At 49.1% G+C, this 5,777-nt stretch overlaps 1 long non-coding RNA gene across 1 annotated transcript; it reads left to right on the top strand.

The window, feature by feature from the left end:
- Positions 1 to 218: 218 nt before the first annotated feature.
- On the top strand, positions 219 to 4,417 carry LOC122211979. Its single transcript, XR_006198917.1, has 3 exons — positions 219 to 345; positions 2,796 to 2,953; positions 4,248 to 4,417. It is a non-coding gene; the product is annotated as an uncharacterized LOC122211979 (long non-coding RNA).
- The last annotated feature ends 1,360 nt before the right edge of the window (positions 4,418 to 5,777 follow it).

The raw sequence follows: 5,777 nt of genomic DNA, 5'->3' as shown, positions 1-5,777 counted from the left end.
AGCTGAGTTGAAACAACATGCTGAGTGCTTAGCTTTTAACTCATTCTGATTCTTTTTTTTTTTTTTTTAAATGTTTATTTGTTTTTGAGAGAGAGAGAGAGAGAGAGCCAGAGCATGAGCGGAGGAGGGGCAGACAGAGAAGGAGACACGGAATCCGAAGCGGGCTCCAGGCTCCGAGCGGTCAGCCCAGAGCCCGACGCGGGGCTCGAACCCACGAACCGAGAGATCGCGACCTGAGCTGAAGTTCGACGCTCAGCTGACTAAGTGACTCAGGCGCCCCAACCTAATTCTGATTCTGAGGCCCCTGGTCGGTCCACTACAGAGCCTGGCCCTGGGAAGAAAGAGGTCGGTGCTGCCTGGAAGGGACCTGGGGGTGGGGGTGGGGGGCAGGGAGACTTCTCAGAAGGGTTAGACCCGCGGACTGGGGATGCCGTTAGTATTTAAAGCCCGGCGCCCAGGCAGCAGGACGGCACGTGAGGGAGGGCACGGGGCGAGGCCGCCGGGGAGGCCGCACAAGGAGGCCCGGGCCAGACTGGGAGGCGCTCTGTGCCTCTCACTACAGGATCCGGACTCACCCACGGCAGGAAGCACCCCGGTTTTCAAACGGGGAAGTGCCTGTATCGAATTCGCCTTACATTTAGGGCACTCGAGGTCGCCCTGGTGGCTCTGCGGAGCACCCTCAGGAGGGCCCGGACATTTGCACTTGGGTGTCACCCTGACCCCTGAGAGTTTCACAGTTCTCGGTCTCTCGCCAGGTCCCAACCTGGTGAACAGATCCCAGCATTCCTCTGCTCAAAACCCTGCCGTGGTTCATACAGAGCTCTCATTCCCTGAAAATGGCCCGCAGTTTGTCTCCCCCCCCCCCCCCCCCCCGCCTCACCCCTGTGTCCTCTCTGAGGTTTCACCCCTCACCCTTCCCTTCCGTCCTGCTGCCCCGCCCCGCTGGGCTGGCCTCCTGTCGCCCACCCCTCTAGGCACACCGCCCTGCAGGCCCTTCCCGTTCCCCCCCTCCCTGCAGCGAATCCCTCAGCGAGTCTGGGGGTGGGGGGGATTGTTCTCGAGCGCCCGGACCAGTACCTGACTTGTGGCTGTCTTGCTTGAGGCATCCTTAGCCATTTTTATCTGACTTGGTCACAAAGGGCAGTCACTGATTAAGTGGATAGCTGAACCGGGGTGGGGGGTGCAGCCTGGAGAGGAGAAACTGGTCCGGTGGGGTTCAGCTGTGCACCCTGGCCTCGGAGACACAGGAGTCCACGGCCACCCGCACAGCATCAGACAGGAGTGCCCCTGTCCCCACCTTCGTCCGCACCCATTTCCTCTGCCTTAGTTTCTCACGGTGTATGTGGCTGCTCCCCGCCCCCCACCTACCCCCTTCTGGCTCCTACAACTGCTCTCCCTCTGTCTTTCTCTCTCCTCTGAGCAAGGTCACGGCCATCACAATGCCAACTGTTTTCCGTTAAATTCCAATCTCATGCGCTAGCCATAAACGCTTGGGGTTTTTTGTCCCCCTCCTTGGTACTGCCACTGCGCAGGTCAAGGTCGCCAGCACCTTCCATCCTGCCCTATGCAGTGACCACTATTCTGTCCTTATTTTATTTGACCTTGTGGCGGCTTCCCACACGGCGGTCCCCCTTGATAAACTGGCTTCCTTTGCTTCCTGTAAATGCACTCACGGGTTTTTTCCCCTAAACATCGGCTACTCCTCTTCATCGCCCTTTCAGGATCCCTCGGCCTCCCCCATTAGCGGCTCCCCTGGGAGCCGTCATCTCTCCCCCAGTGTCCAGTCAGGCTGGCGCCACCTCTGAGCTGTGTCCCGGGTGTGTCCGCTTCTCCCATCGCCAGGGCGGAGGCCACCCTGACCCGGCTTTCGCCATCTCTGCTGGGTCGCTGCGATGAAGGTCGAAACTGGGATCCTGCTTCTTCTTTGGATCCGTCTGGAATCTAGCCTTTCCAGAGCGGCTGAAAGGTCTTCCCCAGATTCTAGTCCAGCCCCACCATAAAAAATCGCACGAAGAATAAAATACAGACTCATTGGCATGGCCTACAGGGCCCACGTGAGCTGTCCCCGCCTCTCCGTGACCTCACGTCCCTGCCCACGCCCCCCGGGACCCTGCTCCAGCCGTTCTGGCCTTGGTGCCCTTCCTCACACAGATCCAGGTTTGGTCCGGCAGGAAGGCTTTTCCTCTCGTGGTCCGGCTTCCAGAGGGGCCGACCGTTGACTTGTTTTCAGCCTTCAGACGGCAGCCTCGTCGCCACCTCCCTCGGGGAAGCTTCCCTCACACTCCGACTAAAGCGGCCCACCTCCTACTTTATTTTGATAAATTTTGTGACCAACAACTGTGTTATCTCAATTCTGAGGCGCCTAGCTGAGCTCTTTTCACTTTTTTTCTGACGCTTGCCTTATTTACTCTGCTCCTTATACTTTTCACTTTCAAGTTTATGCTCAGCTTAGCATCATCTGTGGGATTCCCGGGAGGTTTGCGTTGAATAACTGTCCCTCCAGATATGGTTTCTTTTAGCATCTGCTGCGAGCTTGAGTTTGCCATCCACGTGGGGTCATTTTGTGTTCACTTTCTCTTTTGGAGTTTCTGAGACGATACAGACAGTGTAAACATGAGTTCCAAATCCACATGAGGTTGGGGTTATGAATTCTCAGAGGAGACTTTTTTTCCCCCGAAGAACCCTAGATGATATATGCAAGTATTGTTTTATGCCTCCTCTGTTGGTAGGTAGATTCTTTTTTTCTTGTTCTTCTCCACTGAGCATAGAATTTCAATGTTCCTGGATTTATGCAGGAGTCTTGGATTCATCATCACTCCACCCTGTGTGGCTCAAGAGATCGTTGTCTCCTGTTCCCATGTGGTTTTGCCTTGGACAAAGAGAACAAAAGTTGACCCCGGCACAGCCTTATCTTCAGCCACTCTCTGGGGGAGTTTCCTTATTTACATGCAAGGTCAGCTATAGATTTGAGAGCCTTGATATATATGACCCAGCATTTTATGTGACTTTGATGGGAAGGTTTACGTGTTACCAGCCTACCATATTTTGAGATAGAAGTCCCTCATTTTTATTTAACTCTGTATTAGTTAATGCTTTATATGTTGATGTCCCAATTATTGATAATAATCTTAACTCTGTAGAGAACTTTAAAGCTCAGAAATCCTTTTCATATCTATTCTAGTAGGAATCCCTGGCTTCCTTGTATAGTCAAGGAAGCCATGCTCCAAGTGAAGTGACTTGGCTAATAATGACCACTATTTTTTGAAACCTACTGTGTGTCAGGCACTGTAAATAGATTATGGCAAAGGCTTACGGCGGACCCATGAAATGGGCATTATTTTCTGCGTCTTGTGGTTGAGAAAACTCGGCGTCCGAATGCTATCGTAATTGGTCTGAGGTCCCATGGCTTGTGACATAGTGGCCTGCCAGAGTCCATCTCTTCCCAGTGCTGTCTCTGTTCGTTCTCCAAGCTACTTTCCTAGATGTGGGTTTTTATGCATTTTAGTGAAGGCATTTATGCGTCTTAGTGCAATTTTGTACTTAGAAAGTTCTTTACTAATAAATACGTTTATCAGTAACTTGGTTAGTTGTAAGGGTGCCCTGTTTCTTCAATCTCAGTTACGTCTGGGAGGAAAAGCTCTTTTGGAGCCTTAAATGACCCACACGACACCAGATGCTGCCATTCACTGTTTTTACCTGCTCCAGGTGGGGGACCCTGGCCTAGGGATTACAGACGGCCCCTGACGTATGATGGTTCGACTTACAGCTTTTCAATTTTACGCTCGTGTGAACGCAGTATGTATTCAGTAGAGGCTGTATTTCGAGTTTTGCATTTGGATCTTTCCCAGGGCTAGCAATACGTCAACAATACTCTCTCCTGATGCTGGGCAGTGGCGACGGGCTGTGGCTCCTGGTCACCAGCAACTGACGTACAACTGTTCTATACCCCTATGACTGTTCTGTTGTGCACGTTCAGTTCACTATTCAGTCAATGGCATGCAGCACTTTTTTATAAAACCGGCTTTGTGTTAGATGATTTTGCCCAACCGTAGGCTAACGTTAAGTATCCCGAGTACGCATAAGGTGGGCTAGGCTAAGCTATGATGTCTAGGTGGATGAAATGCATTTTTGACTCAGGATATTTTAAATTTACGACGGTTTTATCAGGAGGTAACCCTCTGATAAGTCAAGGAGGATCTGTATTAGCTAGCATCTCAAGCTGTGCCTTTTTATTTTTATTTTTTCAGCCATGATCTTTCAAATGATGTTTCACATGGGACCCCGATACAGATGAGATAATTGGAGAAACAGTGGGCTTTCTGAGGACATGTAGGCCAATCACTGAGTTCACTTCTTGAAAAATTAGTCACCTTGTAAAATTAAAAAAATATATATATATATGTGTATACACACACACACACACACACACACACATATATATATAAACAAGTAGAAATGAATAAAAATCATTGGCTTTGACAAATATGTTCAACTGTCTGTTAAAATAGCTCTTGATTCTTAGTCCTTTCCACCATTTATGTCCATATAATGATGTGAGCCCAGGTCGTCGAAAAACCATGTCTCTAAGAAAGAAACAAGATATTATCTATAACAAGAGAATTGTCTGAAACAAGACTTGTCTGATGGGAACCCGATCTCCTGTCCTAGTTCTCTTCAATTCAGTCCAACAGTCCTAATGTGTCAGTCACAATGAAACAATTTGGTGTTCATTAGCCAGATTCAGAGGTAAGGAACTTGAGACTTCAAAATAAATCTCTCCTCCCAGTAGGCCAGTCTGTAGTCTCCTGGGGATGTATCCCTTTTTCTCTGCCGATCTGGATGTTTCCATGTACAGGCTCTGGGAGGCCCTGCCTCAGGCCACTCCAAAGCCAGGGGTTTGAACTCTAAAACCAGGTGTCTCTTCACTACACAACATTGTTCCCTGCTCCATGGGTTTTCAACTCTAACAGACTTTCTTCTTTTCTTCAGCCCGGCCAAAATAATTCCATTTCGTATTTGAGACCCAAATCACCTCTCATGTTCTCTCAGAAGTGACCCTTGGCTGCTTCTGTCCATACGGACATTTCTGTTCTTTGAACTTAGAGCTGATACACAATTATAATGACACTGAAGACACATTATCTTGGATACCTTCTCTATCTGTCTGTTGCATTCTTTTCAAAGCTATACAGTATCTCTGGCTGAAACGAACAACGCAGGAAACAACACATGTTGGCGAGGATGCAGAGAAAGGGGAGCCCTCTTACGCTGTTGGTGGGAATGCAACCTGGTGCGGCCACTCTGGAGAACAGTATGGAGGTTCCTCAAAAAGTTAAAAATAGAACTACCCCATGGCCCAGCAATTGCACTAGTAGGTATTTACCCAAAGGATACAAAAACACAGATTTGAAAGGACACCTGCACCCCGATGTTTATAGCAGCATTATCAACAATAGCCCAACTATGGAGAGAGCCCAAATGTCCATCAACTGATAAATGTATACAGACACACACACACACACACACACACACACACACACACAGGAATATTACTCAGCCATCAAAAAGAATGAAATCTTGCTACTGGCCATGATGTGGATGGAGCTAGAGGGTATTGTGCCAAGCAAACTGAGTCAGAGAAAGACAAATACCATAGGATTTCCCTCGTACGTGGAATTGAAGAAACAAAACAGATATACATAGGGGAAGGAAAAAAAGAGAGAGGGAAACAAACCATAAGAGACAACAGAGAACAAACTGTTGACGGAGGGAGGAGG

Source organism: Panthera leo, chromosome F3, assembly GCF_018350215.1.
Source record: "Panthera leo isolate Ple1 chromosome F3, P.leo_Ple1_pat1.1, whole genome shotgun sequence".
Lineage (NCBI taxonomy): Eukaryota > Metazoa > Chordata > Mammalia > Carnivora > Felidae > Panthera > Panthera leo.
The sequence above is the reverse complement of the archived record's forward strand: the minus strand, read 5'-3'. Positions and strand labels throughout refer to the sequence as shown.